At 37.7% G+C, this 25,492-nt stretch overlaps 1 long non-coding RNA gene across 1 annotated transcript in view; it reads left to right on the forward strand.

Moving 5' to 3' along the window:
* Positions 1-2,225: 2,225 nt before the first annotated feature.
* The window catches only part of LOC110358249 (uncharacterized), a 37,220-nt gene continuing 13,953 nt past the window's right edge, over positions 2,226-25,492 (forward strand). Inside the window, exon 1 of the long non-coding RNA XR_002412510.2 lies at positions 2,226-2,328. This is a non-coding gene — a long non-coding RNA (uncharacterized LOC110358249). The remainder of the gene's footprint in view (positions 2,329-25,492) is intronic.

Raw genomic sequence — 25,492 nt, forward strand, 5'->3', positions numbered from 1 at the left:
AGCCCATAGCATAGAAATTAAGTTTCAGTTAACCTGTATTTGGGGTTTTTGTAATGCCTTATTAATCTGCTTTTTATGTACATTTGAATAGAGCAAACAGGTAAATTTTCGTATGTGTTCAGTTTGAGAATGTGAGGGAATGAGGAGCAAACGTGAGATTTGAGGCGTTGAAGTGATGCTGTTTGAAGTCTTTCTGATAGGTGACTGGAGGCTGTTACCTTTTTCATGTGTGGTTCATAACTCAAAGACTGTAATTACCCTTATGAGAATAGGAATCTTGGTCTCCGTTGTCACTTGTAGTATATTGCATTTTAGGAAGCTGGAAGATTAATATATGCTAGAGAATGTCTCAAATTCCAGCAATGGCATTCCCTAATTAAATAACTGGACAAAATAACGTGGAGAAAGAGAGAGAGAACCACTTTCCTGAATGTTTTCTTAGTCCCATGTGAAGATTTGAGTTAGTTTTAGGAGCTGAAAAATGACCTTTTTTCCATAACTGGAAAATATTTTCACTATATTACATACATTTTAAATAATGAGGCAAGTAGAATTTCCTTTCTTCCCTGTTTTTCCTTTTTTTTAGCCTTAATTCCTCCATGAAACTTGTAAAGCAAATTAAAATTTTGTGATATTTTAATACCATTTTGTTGTAAGGATCACCCATGTCTTAAACCTAGGAAAACTTTGTAACAAAATATATGTTGTTTTATACAGACACAGACACATATGTGCATGAATACACACAGTATGAAATACCAGATAATGTGTTTCATGCTACAGAAGCTATTTGAATCAATAACAGAGCATTTATTTTTTTCAAAAATCATGTGGTAACCCCCAGAAAGTAAGATAGGTAAGGAGTACAGAAAGGAGTCCTAAGCCAGCAAAATAATTATCATGATAACTTCTTCGGAGTCGTAAGGTTTTCTGAGAAATCCGCCTCAGTTCTATTTTATCTCTTTTGTATACCAAGGGAACTGTGTTTTAAAGCCCCTCTTTTTTGTCAGTAAAACAAAACAGAAGAAAGCTAAGCATGGTACAGGAGTGGACTCTGTATCATCTGCCAAACCTAACTAGGTTAGGAAAAGTAGTCCTGACAATTGGAGGGTTGTTGTAAGATGTGTCCTTCAAATAGAATTACTTTTTGCCAAATTAAATTATGCATATGGAGAATGATTATAGGCAAGCCCCAAGACCGAAAAAGATTAATTATGGGCCTATTATTAGAAGCTTCTTTTGCGTAATCCTATTAGTTTGATAATATGTTCATTTTTCCCCATATGTGTGGGAGTATATTTACTAATTTTATGTAATTGAATACACTACCTTCTTTTTTCATGTTAGTTTATTTAAACTTTATTTGCCAACATAATTTCAGTCTCTTTTCCCTCTCTGAATATGACTTGACTTTACCTATTACACAGAAGAGTTAATTAGGAAGAACAATTTACTATACAGAGTGTTCGATCTCTTCCCCTGACTCTCTACTGGTACATTGGGGTTATTAAAAAGCAAACAAGGGGCAAAGTTGCATTTGGTATTGTGAGATTTATCATTTATGATAAGTGAACAATTATCACAGTATTACTAATATGCTCTGGCTTTTGCCTTCAAGGGAAAAACTGTTTATTTGGCTAGCGTAGTCCATTTCTTAGAAATTGCACAGAGAGTTTATATTTTAAAAAATGAATAGTATTGAATGTCAGATTTTAAACATTAGACTTTCTCGAGGAAAGACTATGAATCTGTTGGGCTTACTTGATTCCTACCATGGTTGCATTCTTCAGCTATCGGACTGTAGGTAGATTTCATGCAAAACTCTCATTCCAGATGCTGCTGCTCATGGCATGCTAAGGTACCAAATACTTGCTTGTAAAGAAAGTAATTGCTTTATATCTTCAGTGCAGGATATGGACATAATGGACTAGACTGGTCATTAGCTTCTGAGTGTGTGGAAATCATCTGTTGTGGGCACATAGACCCAAGGTTTCAGAGGGGAAGGAAATCCAATATTTTAATAATTGTATCACAGTTGTACAAGCAAGGATTAGAATTCAAATCCAAAAATTTCCTTAGTTTTTAATGGCACTTTCAACCTTAATCTGGAATTACTTTTTGGAAGGAGGTATCAGATCATCTAAATTGGAAGCAGGGGCACAGACTCCTGAGTGGCTGTCATGGGTTGAGAACACTCTATGTCACAACTGAGGTCACAATGACAAGGAGGGAACGTGCGCAGGTTCGGCTGGAGCTGTAAGCAACTGAAGAGTTTTCTCCTCTTTTGGGCTTCTCATCAAAAGCAAAACTACATGTGAACCTTCAGAGGTAATGGCAGGTATTACTCTGAAGAGCTGTCTGTGCAACAGACACACTTCATATCTTCATATCTTCATATCTATCTTCATATCAATATCTTCATCTTTCCAAACCCCAGTCTGCATATTACTTCTTTTTACTTGAAACTGTCATTTCTGGTTTTGGTATAAAATTCTCCCCTGGAGAACAGTCACAGTCCCTGGTCTGTAGAAGGACTACTTTATTATGGTACTGTTTCTTGTCTTGGGGCTGAAGTAGATAATACCATGGAGAAAATAGTTCTGTGAAATACCTTTTTTCCCCCCTTCATCCTTTTCCCACACAAATAGTTGTCCTTCCTGATTTGACTTAATAGAATGTGCCTGCTTGCAGATGGAAATACCAAAAGATATAGCAGGATTAATCAAAGGGTAATATATCTGTTTCCAAATGATTGCGTGTTTGTCAGATTTGTATGTTAGGCAGAATAAAAACCATAGGTCTTTAGCTCTTGAAATTTTGATGATTTCTTAGGTAGTAAAGTAATAACTGTTTTCTTTGGGGCAGTTTGTTTCCCAAGTGCACTCTAATATTAAAAAGGAACAACCAAAACCCACCTTGCTTATTATAATCTAAAAAATGACTACAAAACTCAGCTGGCTATCCATCAAACTAAGAAGCTTTTCTGTTGTGTTGCTGGTGAGTAGAAACAGTTGGCTCATAAAACAGGAGAACAACATCTATTCCTAGTCCCCAGCAGTAAAATCAAACAATTCCCAGTGTAACCTCTTGCTGTCTTATCAGTCTTCTCAGCGTACGTAAATCACTGCTGAAAGAATACACAGCTTCTCACCTTTTTTCAGGGTATAGTTACCAGTCATGTGCTGTATGGGTTTGATATATATTGTTGTGGGTATGTACTGTAGGTATACTTAGCTATTGTTACATGACATTCTAAAGTCAAATTGAAATTTGTTGTTGTACGAATAGGAAGGAGGAAATATAAAATGAGAAGTAGAAGAGACTGTACTTTATCTTCTAGATTTTTTTTTTTCTTCTAGAAAGAGTTTTTTCTTTTTTCTTTTTTTTTTTTTCCTTTTTAGAAATCTTTTTTGGTTTGTATTTGGTTTAATACAATGAATGCCAGCTCAACACAGTTCATGTTGATAATGACATAAGCAGTTCCCTACCGAAGCATGTGTTTGTATGTAGTTCATGAAACCAAAAATTTTGATGTTCCCCCAGATTGTGATTACCTGGTTAGGGCATTTTCTCCTCCAAAGCACTGTCTTTTAAAAAAGAATACCAAATAAAATCATTATGGTGATGGAGAGACTATACCTTGCTTGGTTTTGGTGATGCAGCAGTAGCTGTTTGGTAGCTATCTGATTTTCAGATACCATTTACAGTACCAACCCTATATAAGGGGTTAAATTTCCCCAAGCAGTCAGAGTTAGTGGGAAGAAATCTGTCATTTCCATCTTGGTCTTTGTGGCAGAGATTCCTGCTGCTGAAAGAAGGAATATTATATCTAGTGTGAGTGAAGGACTGCGGAATGAAAGAATGCAGTGTAAAACAACCTCCTGTCCTCTCGACTTTGGTGTCCTCTGTTTCTGTCTGTCTGTAGTCTTTGTTTTCTGTTTGAATCTGGGGTTGATCCTTCTGCCTCCTGCTTCTATCCTGGAAATAAAGAACTAACCTGGGCTCCGCTCAGGGTACTTCAGAGAAGCAGAGGCCAGTTGTCCCCATAAATGAGAGGCCAGTTGTCCCCTTGACAGGAAGCTCAACATGAGCCAACAGTGTGCCCAGGTGGCCAAGAAGGCCAACAGTATCCTTTCCTGTATCAAAAATAGCGTGGTCAGCAGGACAAGGGAAGTGATCCTTCCCCTGTACTCTGCATTGGTGAGGCCACACCTGGAGTATTGTGTTCAGTTCTGGGCCCCTCAGTTCAGGAAAGACATTGAAGTGCTGGAGCAGGTCCAGAGAAGAGCAACACGACTGGTGAAGGGACTTGAACATAAGACCTATGAGGAGAGGCTGAGGGAGCTGGGGTTGTTTAGTCTAGAGAAGAGGAGGCTTAGAGGTGACCTCATCACTCTCTATAACTACCTGAAGGGAAGTTATAGCCAGCTGGGCATTGGTCTCTTCTCCCAGGCAGTTAGCAACAGGACAAGGGGGCATGGGCTTAAACTCTACCAGGGGAAATTTAGGCTAGATATTAGAAAAAAATTCTTTACAGAGAGAGTGGTCAGGCATTGGAATGGCCTGCCCAGGGAGGTAGTGGACTCGCCGTCCCTGGAGGTTTTTAAACTGAGATTGGACATGGCACTTAGTGCCATGATCTAGTAAACGGACTAGAGTTGGACCAAGGGTTGGACTCGATGATCTCTGAGGTCTTTTCCAACCCAGTCGATTCTGTGATTCTGTGAAATCCTGGGGGCCTGGCTGAGGCAATTTGGTGCTGGAGGGGAGGTGACAAGAGATTGCTCTTGCAGTTCAGACAGAAGGTACTGTGTGTAGTTCCTGGACATGCAATGCTATTTCTCTTCATTTTGGTACGCTGCTTGTTTTTTTGGTTTCCTTTTGCTTTGGAGCTGTGTATGAAAACTAAGACTATTGTTTCAGGCAGTCCTTTAATGTAGGATACTTACCTCAATGGATAAAATATACCACAAGATTTTGAGGAGGGCAAAATACAGAGCACCTCCATAAGAGAAAGGAATTAGGGCTTTCTTAATTTCCCTGTGCTTACTGTCCTAAAGAGGAGGAATTACTGCTTCTCTGAAAGTGTCTCTGGCTGAAGCTTCTTGAGTTGAGACTTCAAAGTATTTTCCTCTTCTCGAAGTCTTGCCTAATTATTTCATTGTAGTGGATTCCTTGATTTCTTTCCTGTCTGCATACTAAAAGCTCTGCACTGAGAGTGGTCTGTGTCTTCTATTCTTTCTCATTAAAGCAAAGAAATTGTTTTTGTGTGTTGGCTTTTCAACATATGCACGTAACTCAATGTATTCCATACTGTACATGGAAATGACATTTTGATACATGGAGCCAGACTGAATTGGTATTAACTTCAGCTAACTAAGTGAAGACGTGGAGCAATAACATAAGCTTTAGAAGTCTGGAGGACACACACTTATCTATGCTTTAGTTCTCTGCACTATCCCAAGATGCAAACCTGTGGTTTCACTGTTACCCTGGACAAGAAATCTATAGCGATTCTTGCCTGGATGGCAGTCTAGAGCTCAGTGATTTTGTAGATAGACCATCCATGAGTTCTGTGTGGGCTCGTAAAACAAGACAAAAACTGGGGTTGCGGGGAAGGAAGTAGAGAAGACTAAAAGAATATCTGCTGTCCTTGTCATATTGCAACTTTGTGTGTGTGTACAGAATGGAAGTCGTGTGTTCTTGCATATCTGGGCTAAATGTTCTGATAATGAAGTATGGGATTAGTGAACAGTATATCGTATTGTGTACTTCTCATTTTTTCAAAGAAAGTGTGTCCTTAAAATCAATATTGCTGAAGGTGCTGTGCTGTGCCTTTAATAGGGAGGGTGGAATAGAGATATCTGTAAAACATTTTTGTGCTTGCCTAATCCTGGTGAGACTGGAGAGCTCCCAGGCATAATATAGGGATTTCTGGGAGTCAGTTTTAATTTAATTTAATTTTGACTGTCTAGTTAACTTGTGTAGCTGAGTAAGAAATCTTTGCAGTATTGCATGGTGCATGTGCCCAGGTCTAATAAGCTCTTGAAGGCTGTGATTCTATTTGAAAGTTATTTTCTTACTGTAACAAGGATGCTTACCTACTTATCAAATGACCATGTTGCAAATTACACATTTTAAATATCAACATTCATTGTGTTGTACTTCACCTTTCTCTGTTTATCTGTGACTTATAACTCAGGCGGAAATGACCAGGTGACTGAGTTTTTTTTTTAATTTGTCAGTTGTATTTGTTCAATAGCTAAAGTGAAGATAATGTGTAGAGTAATGATAATTCCATTTCCCCAAGAGGAGAATTAACTTTGGCAGTTCATGGGCAAAGCTCATCACCAAAGAGGAGCTGAATCTTCAAAATGAGGGTATCGGGAAGCAAATCTGTGACTGCAGAGCATTTACATGAGAGGGAAGCCCCACCACAACTGTAAATATGATTTAACTGTTTTACACTGCCAGGTTAAAGACAAATATCACAGTGAAATTTGCGTGACATGAAATAATGTGACATTAGGAGATGTGCTCAGTTTTATAGCAGCTATCATCACCAGACAATGCCCAGAATTGGTAGGGCACTGCTTGTTTGTTCTGTTTCCAACTTTGGTAAGAAAAGTACAACAAACCTTAATTAGAGACATCCTCAACTGAATTACCTCATTATTATTATTATTTTAATAATTTAAGGTAATTCTAGGTATACTATAAAAATACCAGCTAGAATGTATTTTTCTTAATACTACTTGTGGATGTTTGGGTTGGTGTTTGCTTGTTTGCATGGGGAGGTTTGCTATGTACTTTAGGATTTTTTTATAGGTGCTTAACATCATGGTAACACATTTCAGTAGAAATAGCAATAGGTTGGCATAACAAGCTTCCAAAAATCTCATTTTCCACCTAGCAAAAAGTTTCTTGGGTCCAGTACTGCAATCAGTGCTATACAAGGAAATGTTTTTTCATAAGTGTGTCATAGAGGCTTACATACAGGCTTGGTCCATTTGTTCTGGTTTTATGGGTTTCTTCCACAACAAGGGCGGGAGAAAACTTGAGAGGTAGAGGGTTTTTTTGTGCCAGTGATTTAATATGGAAGTATAATTGTGAAACCTCAAAATTTAGCAGCGTGATTTGTAGGTAGCGAAATATTACTTCTCTTTTATGGAATTAGATTTAAGTTGATGTATCTGAAGGAAGTATTTTTTTTTCTTATTGATGGCATGACAAAATATAATTGGTATTATTATATTAAAGGATGAGCGAATAGATTCTTGTGTTGGAGACAGCAAATTTATTTTGACTTTTTTCATTTTGGTAGAAAACTTCATCCTCTAAAATACTAAACTAACCATATTTATAAAGACTCAAGTTCCTTTGAAAGTCTTAACCGTAGAAATGTAGCAGCTTAGAGGGCCCTTGGAGAACTTCCAACTTACCCATCAAATAAACCTTTTATTCCTCTTAAACCAGCTGTTAGGAAGCAGAGAGAAACATGGTGCTTTATGGTGCTGATTACAGCAGTAATCTAGTGTCTGTTTTATTCAATGTATAAAGATGCGCTGATGAACACTGATAAGCAGGCAAGTTACTGCCTCAGGTTAACAAACCTGCAATCAGTTCTGTTTTTTTCTACCCCTCTAGTGCCTGTTTTTTCTTAGACTCCTTGAACAACTGTATTTTAGTCTAACCAGATGTTTACTCAGTTTAATCATTGCTAGATATTCAGTGACAAGTGATTTCAGTGTTTGAAGGCCTGACCGTAAATTCTTAAAATTACTGATTTTGATACAAACTTGGTATGTAAGGAATGGTAACTCAGATGTTAATTATGATTGCTTCAGCATCTGTGAATCACAGGTGAAGTCTTTAAAAGTAAGTTGATTGCATTTCACACAAGTACAGTAATTTGCCCAAATATATTAAATTGCAGGCCCATGGCCACAGATGTTTTAATTTAGTATAATATGTCAAATAGTTTTGAGGTCTTCCTTTATGTAGATTTCACTGGTGCAGCAGCTTTGGGTTTTGTGCTAATTTCTCAATAAAAACTGTCCTTAAATTGATATTCTCTTAACAGAATTTGTGTTTTGATGTAGGTGCTGTTCTTAATCCACATCAATTTAATAATCTTCTCTTACATTTTATTTTAAAAGTCACATTGAAAATAATTTAATCTCTCTGTTTATTCTAGTAACTTTTCATGTGGTTGCTATTTTGTTTATATATGTAGATTAGGTACTAATAACAGAGAAATTCTGTATATTCAGATCAGCGGAGGTACTTCTTGATACTTCTCATTTTGCCTTTTGAAAAATAAGTCTATGTGAATGAATGGCAGGACATTGCCAAGAAGTGCAGCTAAATTGTGTTGTTATTTCCAACCAATTTAAGAGTTTGAGTAGCATAGCTAGTTCTGTCCAAGAACCCCATTAAAAAGGCACATTCTGTAAGTTTCAAGAGATTGCCCATTTTTTTCAGAAATACAATCAATCAAAATGTGTAAGAACTGACTTTCCAAAAGAAAAATCTGTGCATCAGCTGCAAACACTCTAATTAAAGCCTGTTTAAAAATCTGTTTTAACAAAATGGAAAGAAAATAATGTTTTTAGACATCTGGACAGCAGAATGCATGGCAACTGTTGAGTTTAGGCATAAACTTCCACTATCCCAATCCCCATTTCATGCTTAATGGGCTAGAACATACATTAGGAGGCTTGCCCATCTTTGCCTTTCCTGCTTATCGAAGGTAGAGCTGATGGCAAATGTCCCTTCCATGCAGAATAGCTGTCATACCAAACCCTGAAATGCTGGCATTGATGAGTGTTCTAATACCTCTGTAGTGCATCAGGTTATTATGTTAGCATGCAGCGTAGTCTAAGGACTCTAAATCTCTGTGAAAAGAAATTAAACAGTGGAAGATTGTAGTCTTTACAGATTACCATAAATTCCTCCTTGGTAGCCCAGAAACCTTAATGTCTAAAGTTGACACCTGAAAGTTTGTAGAAGAATGGAAAAAAAGAAAAAGTTTCAAGTCTGACTAACTAGACTCTCCAGGAGTTCTGCCTATTGTACTTGTGAGCTGCTCTTTTGTCTTTATTGCGTATAAAGCCAGATTTGCAGAAAAATCTCAGCGGGTTTGTTGCGTGTTTTACTAGACTGAGAACTTCCATTTTACTTCCAAGTTTTTTTCTAGAACATAATAATGAATTTATGCTAATGAAAAAACTTCTAGAGTATCAAATTCTTAAATACAACTTAACACAGAAAATTGTCCCACACAGCCAAACTGTTTCCTGTGTTTGAAATTTCATTCAATTGAGATTCAATCTATGGCTCTGCTGCCACATGCAGAGTTGGTTTAAAGCTTTTGGAAGTTAATTGGAAGACTGTGTCATATTTGATTCAGTGAAGTAAACTCTGTGATGTGAACCTGACTAAGACAATTAATTATGTGTAGTTTACCAGATAGCTTAGAATTTTGCTGACTTCTGAACTAACTATATATGAACATGTGCTAGGAACTTCCAGTCATTGGTGGAGTCTTCTGTTGTGAGTAGTTGATTATTGCAGTCTTCTATACCCTAGCAACATAAAAGATAAAGACTTAAGAAAGGGATCAAATTAAGGTTTAAGACAGTTATCAGAATATGGACGTGAGGGCTACGTTTTATGTTACTTTCCATCTTGAGCATTATAATTGTTTTCAACATCTACAAACTCCTCTTGCATGGAAGTCAGCACTTGACTGCCAGTGTCTGTAGTCTAAAGCTGCTCTGAAGTGCACTGTAGTACAAGAATATATATAAAAGCTCTTTGTAGGGAAGCCATAGACAGTCATTATATGCCTGATTCTTCATAGCGGACAGGTCAGTCTTAGTAAAGGCCACCCATTTGGACAGGCATATTTTACTTCTAACTACTCATTAACTTCCAGTCAAACACAATCTAAGTTGTGGCAGAGGTAAATCAAAATCTGCCATGTCTTTGACTGGAATTAAGATAGTTTGTGGTGGGTTTTTTATGTGTTTGTGCTGTCAGCTAGGTCAACTCTGTGGGAATGTGGGAAAAGTCAAACTACTCCTGGGATGGAAGGCGGAGAGTAAATAAAAAGCTGCACTGCCCCACGCTCCATTAAAACAGAAAGAATTTATGCACTGGAAAAGACAGTGCCTTGTATTTGGAAAGAAAGGCAAGAGCAGAATGGTGTAGTTTTTACACAAGGTGTGGCTTGTAGTGGCCATTCCATCAGAAATAAAAATTTGGGGTTGGATGTTATGCTTCAGGTCCTTTGGCAGCAAGTAAGGACTGTCAGGCCAAAAAAAACAGCGACTGCTAAGGGTCCTTCATGGGACTAAACTTTCTTGGCATCTCCACCACCTCCTGGGCTTGTGTGGCTTCTCTGGTGATGTGTGTTGGGTGGGAAGATGAATGACCACAGTCAGCTTGTTCTTGGCTGCATTCCTTATGATGAGGCTTATTCTGGCATGGATTTCAGTAGTCTTTGTCAGCTGAATAGTACAAGATAGCTGCTAAAGCAACCCATGTGTTCTTGCCTTGTTCAGTACTGCTTAGCTGCACAAACAGAAGACGGTGCTATATTATGCAAGGTATAGTCCACTGTAGTCCACAGATGGATGTGTGTGTCCATGTATCTAAGCACCTCTGGTACATGGTTGCTACTTCTGTCGGTGGTCATTTAAGATCTTATTACCTAAGCAGGCTTAAGACAGCACACTCGTGGGGATAATTGATTTCCAAGCAATAAGGTCAATAAAGTTATGCCAGTTCTTTCATAACATGCTGTTGATGCCTTAGATAATGATTTATTTTTTAACAGAAAGGAAAGACTACATGGTTTTTTCCAACTCTGAAATGGTACAGGCACAGGCAAGTAGCCTAGTGTTTGGTTCTATTTTTGTTGGAGGACAAAAGTTTGGAAATAGGGTAGTGAGGTTGGTGAATGTAATAGAAACTGATCTGCTGATTTCCTAATAATTGAAGCAGCAGCAAAGTGAGCAATGCGGTTCTTGTTTTCAAGACTGCTGGCAGCAAAAGCAGTCCAGGATAGAAAGTCAGACGGGTACTTATTTATTGTTGCTCAGTCCAGGCTGCGCTGGAACTTCATATATAGATGGAACATGTTTTCCCTGCAGTGATTTATATTTTTATGAAATGCTGTTCGTACTTGTGGCAAACAACTTAAAATGCAGTCTTTTTAATGTAGACTATCTGAAAAAGTTTAAAAGGAGAAAAAGTTGATTGAGGCTGGCTGAAAGGTTTTTCGTATACCTGTTTATGTTTTGGTTTGGTGTTTTTTTATTTTGTGTTTGTTTGTTTTTAAACATTGCATTTATTTTGAAGATTAATTTACCTGAATTACTTTTGGAAATAAAACTAGCACTTATTTCATTATCTAATAGTAATCAAGTTTGTGTTGATACTCAGATCTTGAAATCTGGGTTAAGAATTTGAAGTTGCTTAGATAACAACAACATGTAGCAATTCCAAATGAAATAAATGGATAATAATGGTTAATGTCAGTTTTTACTTACCTTTCTACTTTCATACAGGAATGACAAATATGAGTATAGTTCACCAATTCTGGGTAATTATGTCAGTGATGAACCAGTAGATTGATCCAATTCTGATTTGACTTTAAGCCCCTAGAACTGAGCAGTTTTTGCCTGAGGCACTGAGAGATCTTCCATTAAGTTTAGTAAATGTGCATTTAATGTTTCTGGTTTTTAAAAGTGGAAAACAGGTTAACACAAATGTTTGTACTTTAGCTTTTATAGCTTGGCAATGGGTTTGAAAAGAAACCAACAAGTTCTCAGCATCATCTACTTTAATGCAGCATCTTGTAAGCTTCAGTAGTCCCAAGGACAGTCTTCATTTGGTCTTGTCATTTGTGGTGCCCTGTGTGACTAATTAAAAGTAGGAAAAGTCAGTCACCTGAATGGACCATTCAGTATGGTCAGTTGTTCAAAGGATCCTGGAGTCCATTGCTCCAGCTATATTAAAGTGTGCAGTATGTGTTAAATTGCAGTGAGCAGTGATGGTCACACTAGGAATTAATGGTAACAAAAATGGACAAATTTAAATTCCAAATTTTATGGGTCAGTAAAATTTTTCTTCATATCAGGGGAATGTTACCTAGCAGTCATAAATTTCAGACACATTAAAAAGAGATAAGGAAAAGCATACAACAAAACACCAAAAAAACCCAAAGCAGTTGCTCTTTTTATTTCTAGCACCTGCTATAGAAGAGGAAAGAACAAAATCCTAAACAAACTTGCAGAAAAGCTAAGCTGAAGAACTTCTTAATAAATAATATGTTGGAAAAAACCCTAAAAAACATATTTAAGTAGGAACATTCAGTTCTGATCTTGTGTAACTGTGGCTATGGCAATGAAGGGTGATGAGGAGTAGCCACTGATCGGTGCTGCACCCACACCACTGTGGTTACTTTCCAGCCTCCTACAATAACCTTAAATGCCCAGTGGAATGTCAGTCGTCAGAATAGGGTTTTGTCAAGGATGAAAAATCAACAAATTAAATGATCTGTCACAGACATTAGTGGCTATGGGTAGTAGAGATGTAATACTGCCTGGATCCTGCACCCATCCAGTGGAAGCCCTTGGTGATGAGGATTAATGTAATATATCTATGGTGCAAATCTAAAGTGAATTATTTTCCTTTATAGACTTTGGAGGAGCACAGATCACTGATAAAGTGGATGATTGCAAACTTCCTTCTGGTGTTCCTTAAGGGAAATGAGTTTCCTCTCATCCCCTGAATTAGTTTACTTGTTGGCTTCCAAAACTTATGGTTTTGGTTATACCTCAGGTTGCATCAGTCACAGGAAGTATCTGAGTATGAAAAAACAGAGTTCAAGAGTATGTAATTTTTATTATCTTTATTAGTAGTTTGTAAATAATTGGGTGAGCACTATGTTCAGCAGCTTTTTTTGAGATTTTGATATATATTTGGGTAATTTTTTTTGTAAGGCAGAAATATTATCTTCTATCTAAAGCAACCACCAAAAAAGGCAAACTTGTGCTGTATTTTTTTAACTTTTCACTAATCTTAGGAAAAAATCAGGTGGGTCTAGCACCCCTCTGGTAAGTACAGATTACTGCATATTGCCAATTGTTCCTATGTATAAAATCTTTTCAGTTTTTATAATTTAAATTTTCTCCAGATTTCTTGATCTAGCTGTTGCGGTACCTTAAAAAAATAAATCCGTCTCTCTAAATAACTTTACTGTTTCTTATAATCCAGTTGATGAGGCAAATGTATAAAAAAACCGCTAATGTAGGCTGAGACACGTCCCAAAGTAGCTTGCTTCTCTAGTCAGAAAATCATAGAGCATTTAACATTCCCTCATCCTTCTTGGGAAATGTATAATGATATTATGTTTGCTCTGACAGATTTTGTTTAATCTTTCAGAATATTGCATAAGGCTTGGAGGCTGTATTTACTCTTGTGTGTTTTTAGGTAGCAAAGGATAATGTTGAAAAAAAGAATTTAGGTTAAATTGACTTCTAATAGGAAACCATTTTACTAAAACTCAGAAGTGCATCTGCGTGTGATAAAGGACTACGTCACTTTGGCTTACAGTCATATACATGACTAAGTTCTTCTTGAAGGTGTAATTAGGGACGTGCTTCTTTCACACTGTTAGCATATTAGTTTGTTTTCTCCCCTTCCATACGTTCACGGTCCTCCAGGAAGATGCGATAGTTCTTCAAACTGCATATGTGACTCGATTACCTGCTCCTGCAGCATTGAATGGAACTCGCCCTGTAGCAGCCAGATACACAAAGCTCTCGGGAGGAGCAGGTAAGCATGAGGGAGTCCAGAGCAATCTTGTCAGTTTAGTAGGTTTGAAAGATGCCTACTGAAGCTATAATTAAACATTCAAAGTCTCTCAATGCTTCAAAAGCGAGCTGTGTATCCCAGCAAAGGAGTGCACAAAGCAGTTTCTGTGTGAATTTTTATTTTTCTATTGACCTTAACACCATCTACAAATGGTGCTTTTTCAAGGTCAAACAGGTATGGAAGTCATGATTCTTTGCTGATATCAAAAGGGTAGAAAGGAACCTTGAACAGGCAGTAGGAGACTCTGCATAAGATGGTAGTGTGATATACATGATAAGTGAGTACTGTTATATTTGGTTTCAGTATGTTGTGCTGCGGAAATCTGAGAACAGTTGGTTCCCGGAGACATGTGGCCAAGTTGGTATTGGTGTTTTAAAGTCACATTCTAGGAGACACTGATTTATTCTATTCTATTCATACGTGTCCATGCACAACTTGTGTTTCAGTTGCCATGATTAAAAAAGAATTTATTTTTTTTTCTTCCTCTGGTGAATGAGTGATTGATAGCTTCATAGAGTTGCTTAGCTGAGAATGGCTGGTGTTTGGTATGGGATTTGGGGAGATAGCATAAGTACTTGCCATATGTTTATAACTTTCCTAGGCATCACCTTGTGGGTAGTAACAGGAACAGGGCACAGGATTAAACAGTCCTTTGTCCTAGCCTAGGACAGGTGCTTTTTCTGATGTTGACAGGAGACTGTAAACCTTTCGCCTTTCATCCCCATCTACAGCATTTCTGACAACTGGCAGACTTGGCTTCTTCTATGCTGACTTTGGTACTGAACTTTGCCTGGATATGCCTAGGAGAGCATTTCTGTTATATTCTTGACTTTATACTGTTAGTTTTTCAAGTAATAATAAACAGTGATGTGCCGACAACAGACATTTTGTTTGTCCATGTACTGAGGCATTCTGTAATGTTTGAATTCCTTACTCCTTCCTACTTTTTAACCTGGAGTGGGAAATGCATGGATAAACAGAGAAATAAATTAACTCTGGTCAGAATAAACTTGAAGAAAATCTGCTAGGCAAAATTCAGCACTGGAGAGAGTATGAAAAATAGTAAACATCTCTTGTTAACATATTGTTAAAATGAAATCTTGTCTTGAATAGAAATTAGTACTTAAGGAAAAAGAAAAAAAGAAGAAAAAATGAAGAGCTGTTTATGAACTGACTTTTTAAAAGCAGCATAGACTCTGCTAACCTTTGTGGGTTAAATAGCTGTTGGAGGTGCTGGCAAGAGAATAGTGTCTCTTCAGAGAGCCCTCAGTTCATTCAGCTTAGTGACTGCACTTGGATCAGGGACCAGCTTCAAGGATTCATTACCAGTGTTTGTTTCCTGGAGCTCCTGATACTTTTATCTCATTCCACCAACTTCTAGATGAACAACCAGTAATACACACAGGGATACTCACTTTGAGGTTCTTCCACAGGTTTATCGGAAAACTGACATCTCCATTGGTTAGCAGTGGTCCTTATTTGTATGATTTGGGGTTTTTTTCCAGCACCACATGTTCTTTTTATAACAGGAGAACATTAGACAAGCCAAGCAAATGTTCTTTGCAATAAGTGTTGATAAACAAGCAGTTGAAAGACTGGATGAGATTGGGTTCATCTTCCGGTTTGTAGAGTTTCTAAGAAAAAGGAAAACTCTTGGGAAGATTTTATTTGATTGGAGAAGTCTTTACATGTAGAGATATTTTTCTTCTTTTTTATAGAAAGAATATGTACTCTAATGAAAATGTGAAACAAGGATCTTTGAATGCAATACTTAATTCTTATTGTTCTTGTTAACTGTCTTTCAGAATGTATTGAATCAGTAAGCTTTGTTTGCTTTGCTTTTTTAATCAGAACACTATATTCATTTAAAATCTGTTTGGGAAACTGACTGGGACAGCATTACTCTGAAGCAAACTGGTAATGGAAATTGATGAAGGAAAAATAGTACAATGTTGATGTGAGTAATAATCTTTAAAACAATAAAAGGAAATTTCAAACACAAATGGATTTTCTAATAACGTTTTCTTTAGGATTGCATCATATACAAAAGGACATAGCACATTATTGAAGTGTATTGCATGTCTAACTCAAACCAACAACATAATTCACCTTATGTCATTAAGTCTTACACAAATAGACAGTATTTTCCCACAAGGGGGATATTTACTGCTGCTTGAAATATGAAGTAATAAGTCTGATAGAAGTAAGAAGGTGTAATATATTGTAAAGCTGTTTTGTGTACCAACACAATTTCCAATAAGCCTACCTTTTGCATTCAGCAGCTCTGCTGTAAATAATTTACAATTGATAATGGATATTACAAGGTTTACATTGGACAGAATGGAAAAAAAAATACAGTTATAGGTCATAATTAGCAGTAGACATGATATATGGGGGGTTTTTGAAGGTATGTGAATTGTTGAAGTTTAATTGCAATCTTAGCATGGTACTTTTGATGTAGGGATACTTGGAGAATAAAGAACAGGGTTTTGCTGACATTTTCTGTGAGATCTGACTTTGAAATTAAGAAAATGATTGTTGCAGATTTTTTGCAAATGCATGAGCATGAGTTGGTGATATGTGGTGCCTATTTGGAAGGAATGCAATTAGAAATGAGAATTTTGAACAACAAAAATAAGGTGCTGTTTTTACTGTTTAGGGGCTAATTTGTTTCATGTCCATGAACAAATTTTGAGGAATGGACAAATTGTGGATCAAAGTAATCAGAAATAATTTGATTTCTCTGCAATCTAATTCTATATTATTGTAGTGATCCTTCTTGGCACAAGCTTTTATTTCAAATCCTTTTTTTTGTTCCTTCCTTAAAGTTAAATGTCTAGAGTTGCATAGCATAGAGAATTCTGGATAAGGTTTTAAAAATAAATGAAAATATTAAAATACTTGAAAATGCCTGGTGCTTGCCAGTGTTTATTGGAAATGCATTACTGAAGAATCCTAGGGCAGCATTTATAACTATTACATGTGACACAATCTTCTCATCTTTTATGACACCTCTGGGTCATGGTTTGCCACAGATTAATCTGCGTAGCTGAGATCTTGCTGTCTTCAAGGGCATTCAGCTGACTGCCAAAAAGTGGTGGTATCAAACCATAGATAAAATCTGCCTCCTGTAATCTATTTGGGTAATTTTTTCTTTGAGAGATGCTTAGTTATTCCAAACTTCTGTATTTTTTCTTATCTAGTGTTGCGTTATATAAAACATTCCTTTTATATCTGAATCTTTATAATGCAAAATTCCCTCTACAGTTTTCCATACATTTGAGATAAAACAAATTACCAAAACTCTTTCCAGATCTATTTAATTTGCTACTTGGATTAAAAAAAGAAAAGAAATGAATACATACATATATACATGCATATATATATATATATATATATACACAATAAATATAGACATACATATAAATCCTCCTTTAAAAAGTTTAATTATGGTACTTATGACTGGATATGGAAAAACACCTATCAGTTCTTCCAGGTTCATGGATTCATATTACTTTACCTGGAAGGGTTGCGTAAAACCTGTTTGCACATTATTTCAAAATTGGTTGTGGTAGTTTCCTTCTCCAATCTCCCACCCCAGTCTGTTTTTGCACTTACATTCCACCCTATTGTTACTTTAAAAAAACGATATTTAAATTTAATTTGAGCTCTGTTTAGGTTATATTTAATCTCCATTTCTAGCTGTGTACATTTTTTCTTCTACTGCTTGTACTATGAAAGCATCTTCCTAGCTTCACACGCTTAACCTATAGCAATTTTGGTTTTTCTTTTCGTTGTTTTGGCAGTGGTAATGTGTCAGTCCTGTTCTGATAATAAAAATGTTAAGCACACCTCTGCTTATGCCAGTTTTATTTTTGCACAATACTGTGACAGCATCATGATCACAAAGATGGCTTTTAATTGCAGGCTTGATAGTTATCTCTACCTTTTAAAAATATGCTGAGTTGTCTGAATATGTGTCAAAAACCACTTCAGATTTTTTGTGGGAATATTGAGAACAGTATCCTTTCTACCTCTAGTAACCTCAATTGACTGATTGCTATAGTAAATAATGGTGTACTATACCAGATGCTGTGAAGGAATGAGTAAAATTAGGTTCAGGAAAGTTCTGGTGTACCGTATCTGGTTTTATTTACTTAAGCAAAGTTTTGATCTCTGTAGGAAGTTTCTCCTTTTTCTCAGTTCCTAAGTTGTTTGCTTAATGGAGTAAAGCAATTTGTAGTGTCTCAGTTGTTTGAGAGATTGTTGTTGTGTTTCTTCTGAGCTGGGTTGCATATTTGTTTGGTTTGTTATGATTTGTTGTGTGATTTTTTTTGTTTGTTTTGGTTTTGTTTTTTCCTCTACACATTAGGGAAGGAACTGTCAGGATTCCAAACTTCAAAACTAGTAAAACAGGTTTTTCAGTTCTTCAGAAGAACAGCAAAAACTAGCCACATATTAACAAAATCCATTCTGTCACTGTTTCAGTGTATAGACTCATCACTTTGAACTGAAACATATGGGAGAAGTGTACATTTTATTTACATGTAAAGAAATTAAAACCTGACCAGGGATTTCAATTTACTGACCAGGGGTTTCACTGACAATCTCTACTTCTTTAACCTTATTAACTAGAAGAGACGAAACCACTATCCAAGAGAAAGCAGAGAGAAATTGATGGCACTTTAACTCCCTGCTAATGCCTTTGCGAATGAAAGAGCTCTTTTGAAGATGGAGGGCAGTAATCGCATGACAGATCCAGTGATAGTTGGGCACTTTTTAATGGCTTGGGTCCTGAGGGGTCACGGTTCCACAGCTGGAGAAAAGGTAGCGTTTCTGGAGGGACGAGAGTTCTCTTGCCTTAGAAGTCATCTATTCCTGGATGACTGCTTTGTAATTGAGTTAAAAGAGCAGCTGTGTTGGTTCAATAGAGACGTTTTTATATCGAGTAGTACCATTAATTCCTTAGAGGAACAAATATTCTGCTGGCAGAATGATGTTACATGGTACTATCTTCCCAAGTCAAGGAGAGGGAACCAATTATAGAAGAAAGAGACGGGAAGCATAAGGAAATGGCTAACACCTCGGTGAGCTGCAGTCTCAGTGTAGCAGAGTTATGAAAATGATGACTTTATGAGGTCCAGATAAAACCAGGTCTGGAGTCAACAGCCTGTGGCTATGCTCTAGTGGTGCTTCTCTCCATCTATCAGGGGTGTTCATGATGCACTTATTTAAAGTGAAATGTTCTTTTCTCCTTACATTACGCTTTAGCAGACTGTTATTGCATGCCAAGCACTTCTGTGGATGTTTGGGTGTATCTTTTGAACCTGTTTGTTTGTTTTGCTATTCTCTGTCTCACAAGTTTTGCTGTTAATAATGCTGCCAATTACAGGTGAGCTCACAAAAAAGTTCTCCTGAATAACTAAATAACAATTGTAGTGAGGTTTGTTCAGGTTTTCTCAGTCATAACTGATTTAAAGAAGGTGATGACTGACTGTGATATACGAGGGACTCCAGCTCCTGAGATTTCTGCCAGCAAGTTGCCTAAAATTGTATTTATTCACCTTTTAGTAATTCCTATTTTCTTTCATTTTCTGAGTTTCCATTCAGTATTTCTGTGCTAGATTCCTTTCCAAACAGTGGAGAAAAGTACTTTGGTTGTTTTCAGTCCCTATAGACAACATGAGAAGCTCCCTGATGAAGGGTGCAAATGTTTGATGAGTGTCTGACTGCTCCCAGGCATCCCACAGGAAAAGGCTTTCACTGCAATGTGCAAAGGTGCTGTAATACTGGTGACCACCCCTGTATTCCTTGTGAACGTGACTCACTTTTGGATAGTACTCAGGCTTTTGTATGTCTCAGCAGAATATGAATACATGAGGCTACCACTGTTTATCTGCAGCCCGTGCAAAGGAGAGTCGCATAAGCCACAGGCAAACTGGGCCAACCCATTTGTAAAAGGTTTCCCACTGTATTTACGACTTGAGAAGTAAATATTTTTTTAATAGATTGCAGTCTGTCTCCTGTACCTGAATAAAACTCCTATTCATATCAATGGGAGGTTTTACTGCACAAAGTTAAAGTAGTAGCAGGAAAACCTGGTCTTAAATTACATTGAAAACACCGTCACTCTTTTCAGAGATAAATGTAATATACTCCAGAGGGTACAGTTTCCCTTTATGAAACATGCATGACTTGCATTAGCTGCTGTTTATTACGCCTGTGGTTAGTACTCAAGTGGTAACTGAATAATTTAACATTGCAGATGTGAGTCATTAACTCTCCCATCTTCTACAGTTTTATCAGAAACTGACCTCTACCAAGCCTGTCTGCAAAACAGATGGAAAAACCATAGTGAAGTTTTGGTGCTTCTAGATGTTCTATAACCAACTTCTCTTCACTTTTTTGATAAGTATTTGGAAAATAAAACACAATTCTTACAGGATTTCTAGAATCTTTTATCAAAAGCTTAGTCACAGCACAACACGCATAAGAGAGATTGATCAGTCTTAAAAAAAATACTTAAACATGTTAGCTGTGGATTTTGTCGTTCCTGTCCACAGATAGTGCTGTTCACCATAGTAACAGGGAACACCAGAAATTTAGGACAGAATGTCTTTTCCACTTGCTAAATAATTTTGGTTTGCATACTCATTCTTTTGCTGGTGGAACTTTTAGAGTCTTGAAAGTTTGGAAACTCTTTAAACTCTGGAAGTTTCTACTCCACAGTATATGCAGGAATAGAATGGAAAACTTTCTTGCTGGGGACAGCAGTAGCGACCACGCTGTGCCACTCTTGTGTTTGTGAGATGCAGAGATGCACCATGATGGTTGGCATGAGGCTCCTGCGTGCTGCTTGGATTGCCCGGCTCTTCAGCCACCCAGCGTTTGGCTCAGGGAGGCTCCTGGGACACTGAGCACATCTTAAGTGTTTAAGGACCATTGCCATGTAGGATGATGTTCACCTGCTGTAAGCTGCCAAGTGGTGACCGTGAGGCAGGTCCAGACAAAGTGTCACTGAGCAACACATGCAGGTTGCCACATTTGCATTTGTGTTTTGTCAAGGCAAGCACGTCCCGTGCCTCATTCACAAGCGGTACGTGTCTTATTAACATGACAGGCATTGAATTCAGATGAAAGCACACGGTTCAAGATGAACTATGATTTGAGGAACAATAACTTTGCTCTTGATACTGTTGTAATAGTGATGCTTAGCAACCAAGCTGACGTGAACTACAGATGTGAGTGCTGCAGTCAGCCTCTCAGACCAGGGGCTGCTGGGGTCTCCTGGCTGAGGTGCTTAGGAGCTGGAGAGTCTCAGTGCTGTAAATTACTAGTTCGTGGCACATTGCATGAAAGAAGTGGTCTAGGGGTGAGAACTGCTCTGAATTTCCTGCTCATTCATGGTCATGCTGCTTCTTGTAAAAGTCTGACAGGATGAATGTGGAAGTCAAATGTAACCATAATATTCAAATTGCGTAAGATGGTTATTCCATGACCTTATGGTGATGTCACGTTCCACCCAGATGTATGAGTGGGGTAAGAGGTGACTCAGGTTGGTGAGTCCCCTTGGTTGGAAAACAGTATACATAATACTTAAGGTCTATAAACAACAAAAGCAACACTTTTATTTTTGCAGCTTGGCCCAATTAGTAGATGATTTGGCAGCAGATTTATGTTACTTAAGCCTAACTGGTGAACAGTTTAACTGCAAAAGGATTTACATAAAGTAGTTTAAGGCACATGTGGGGTTTTAAGCCTTAGGTTGTTATTACACTACTCACAGAAGGAGAGGCAAGGAAATAGGAATATAGGAAAGAAAAGGAGACGAAAGAAGAGAGAAAAAGAAAAAAAAAAAGGAAGAAAGAAAGTGAGGGGTCCTGCCACCATTGCGGCTCCACAATGTGGATGATGGGACTTGTAGTCTGGGTCCAGTGATGTGTGGCCTCTGGTATCGTGCAATGAGAATGCTGGGGTTTGTAGTCTAGGAGTGCAGTGTCCTCAGGTGTCTCGTTCTGGTGGGTGGAGTGGTCCTCAGGATGGTGGGTTCCCTGCCAGTACTGGTGTAGGTGAGCCTATTATAGCCCTCTGGGTTGCATGCTTGCATAATTTCTGGTCTTTTGCGGAGGTGTTATTGCAAAAGACAGAAAAGTCTGGAGGGGTGATAGTGAAATATAGACAAGTCTCAGGCCATCTTGAAGGGTCTCAGCTTTTCCCTTCGTGCCATGCTGGGCCTATCAGAAGATGGAGCTACGTGCCCTCCACCATGTCCCCCACCTTCTACTATGAGCCAGGTGGCCTTTGTCTGTGGCTCCTTAGCTTGTTGTTGGTTTGTAAATCACAATTCACCTTATCCTGAGTGTCCCCTCTCCTGTGATTAGGCCACAATGTTTGAGACGTGATTCTTTTTAGTCTCTGACAATGTCCCATCTCCTGCGGCTGGAGGAGCTGGCTTTGCCACAGTGTATGAGACATAATTCTTTTCAGTCTGTGACAGGGAACTACTTAGTACAGTTATTCAGCATTATGACAGTGATTTTACAAAACCGGAAGGCAGAGGACTGATTACATTTTTCTATGTGACTTTTAAAAAAATTATTCCTGAATGTGTTTTAAGCTTGACAGCTCAGTGCTTTATTCCTGCCCACAATTAGAGCAGTGACTGGATATGAAATAACAGAACAGGCTGTTAAAAATAATGCTTGGTGGTTTATCTTCTGAGGAACAATTTATGGGCAAAAAGACTTGACATCCTCTTGTTTTTCTTTCCAAAACTGGATCTAAAGTAGAAATGGTTTTAAGATTATGTGGAATGTAAAATAATGGCTTTCATAAGTAGAAATATGTACATAGAAAATATTATGTAAACCTAGTGTTATGTATTCATGATATACATATGTATCTATATCTAATCTGCATTTAACCAGCAGATTTTTTTTTATGTTGTTTTACCATTCTGTTAAAGGTTGTCATCTCTTAACCTCTACAGGACTTTTTCATAAGGTTTCTAATCACAGAACAGAAATAAGGTTGTCTTCACATTTGTGTTGCTTGTTTTCTTGGTCTTACAACTCATTGCGTTGGCTGCCAGTGTCTTCTGACTCGGCCACAGGTCCCAGCCTCCTCAGCCTCCCTGACCCATCCAGTGTGAGACTAACCATGAAACATGACTTTCTGTATCAGCTGCTTAGTTCACACTAAGAACTTGTATGCGTGCGGGAGGAAAAGTCCCATGTTTTTAGCTGTGTATTCATGATTTTTGGAATATAAGTAATTATGTAGTGAAAATTGCACTGGAAGGAAAAATGAGCATGCTATTTCCAAAGCCCAGGCTCCTGCAGGATGTGCATAATGTGCAAAGCCATCTTGATGTATGTGGCCCAGCCATTCAGATAGGTCACGTTAGGTCAGATAGGTAGAGCCCCTAAAGTTTGGCAACTTAGATCCACAATTTTTTTGTAAGACTATAAAATATTTTTTTAGAGAATCATTTTTATCTTCCTCTTCCCTTCAGGAGAATAAGCAGGTCTTATGACAGAGTAAGAGAAATTTGACCTACTAGCATCTATTCAGAGAGCAGTAACCTGAAAGAACTTTAGAAGCAAAGAAGTTGCATGGGCTCGGAAGTTTTATAGCTGCTGCTTCTTCTACAGCAATGCCTAAGAAATGAGTGGATTTTAGTGAGGTGGAGGGAGTGCAGCTGATTTGGAATAAGCAGTGGGGAGGATATGTCTGACACAAAAATGGCTGGAGCAGTGAACTGAAGGATTTGATCAGAAGTTGCTGTGTATGGTGACATCTTACCGAACGTATTTGGTGTGAGAAAACTGAACTGAGAGATGCAAAAGTGAAAATAGCTATTGCTGAGCAAAATATTAAGATAAAGCAGATGAGCCCAGAAGGAAGATGTTTGGAGCCTTCTGGTAGTTGTGACCTTCCCTGCATGAAAGATATCTGTTTATTTGACAAGTTGAGGTCATTTCCTGGTGCTTTTGAATTGCCCAATGTACCGGTAGTGGGAGATTGTTTCCTGTATTTTTTTTTTCTGATGGAATCCCTACTACTGTAAAGGGTAATTTCTGAATCTTGCAGATTTTTTTTGTTTTTTGACATGTGCAGAAACACACACAAAAAAATCAGAAGTTTCTCCCCTGCCTCCTAGCAGTTTAAATGACCTAAAGATAGCAAGTGATACTACTTAAACGTAGCAAGTGATGCTTTTTTGGCTGAAAGCCAGTGAATTCAAGAGGAAAATCACCCCGGGAATTTGTCTAAAGCTTGATGTGAACGAAAAACAAGCTCTTAGTGGGACGGGCATAACAAGCAATGCTTGGTGAAAATGACCACACAATGAAAAGATAGTTGTACATTCCCAGAACAGGAAAACAAGCTGAATACTTGAAAAATGTATAGTAATTCAAAGCACAGTAGCAAAAATGGTCTATGGGAGATTTTCTTCCATGTACTATGCAAAGAGCTTAACTTGAAGTAGAATTTTGTACATGATTGGACAGAAAATACCTTTAAATACTTAGGAGAAATCATGACGTCCAAACTCAGGCATTTTAGCATCACAGATACGGTGTGTAATGTTAACTTAAAATGGTGATGATGCTTGGTATGTTGTACTATGCCATTTTATTTCCTCTCCATTGGTTTTGAATAAATGAGTATGCTTTATCTTCATTTAGAATGCACAGCTTCTATTATACCTAGTTGGCTTTCCCTGAAGCTTGCTGTTAGTTGCGGCAATAATTTTAAAACCAGCTGATTCTTTTAAAAATTTATTGAGAAACATCAGCAATTAAGTACTATGAATTTCTAGGAGAAGGGGGTTTCTAAATAAAGGAGTCTATCTCCTACTTAAACAGGAAAACACAGAATAAAAAAATAATCAACTGAGATAATTAGCACTTTGCTTTGTGTACAGCTCCAGCTAGTGACATCAATTGGTTTTCTCCGTAGGTCCCTTTTCTTAAAGACTAGTTGCTTTCCTAAAGATGTCACCAGAGCAAACACATGGTGTCAATATGAATGACGCTTCAAAAAATTCCTTCCAAGAGTACAAGACCTCCACCTTCCAAATGTCGTACATAACCTTAACATCATAGGAAAATCTGTGGAATTTAAGTTTCTAAACGAAGAGTTGCAAAGAGGTTTGGGTAGACGTAGTTGTTTCACTGCTGCTTTCTGTGTCTAAGAGTAGGACTTGGAAGTTTAAGTCATTTTCTAGTTAAGGAAGGGCCTGGATCACATCTTTGTGTTTCTTACTGCAATACTGTGACAGTAGTTTTACAAAATGTACCATTCTGTGTTTAGAAACTGCAAAGAATTGTTTTCCTTATCCTAGAATATCCTGCTGCATAATAGCATTTAAATGAGAGGTTTGTGTTTTGCATGTGAAATGGGGAGTCAATTTGCAAAAAGAATGCGACTGTCTCATCTTTATAATAGCAGTGGTTTACTCTGTAACATGGTAGATGCCAGCAAGGCTTTGGTTTATCTTAAGTATCCTGTTCATAAGCCCATCCATTGAACATCCAGTAACTTTTGGCATCTGGGAAAGATTTTATTCTGTTCCTCATTCGATTCCTTAGAAATAAGG

The sequence above is a fragment of the Columba livia genome, chromosome 7, assembly GCF_036013475.1.
Source record: "Columba livia isolate bColLiv1 breed racing homer chromosome 7, bColLiv1.pat.W.v2, whole genome shotgun sequence".
NCBI lineage: Eukaryota > Metazoa > Chordata > Aves > Columbiformes > Columbidae > Columba > Columba livia.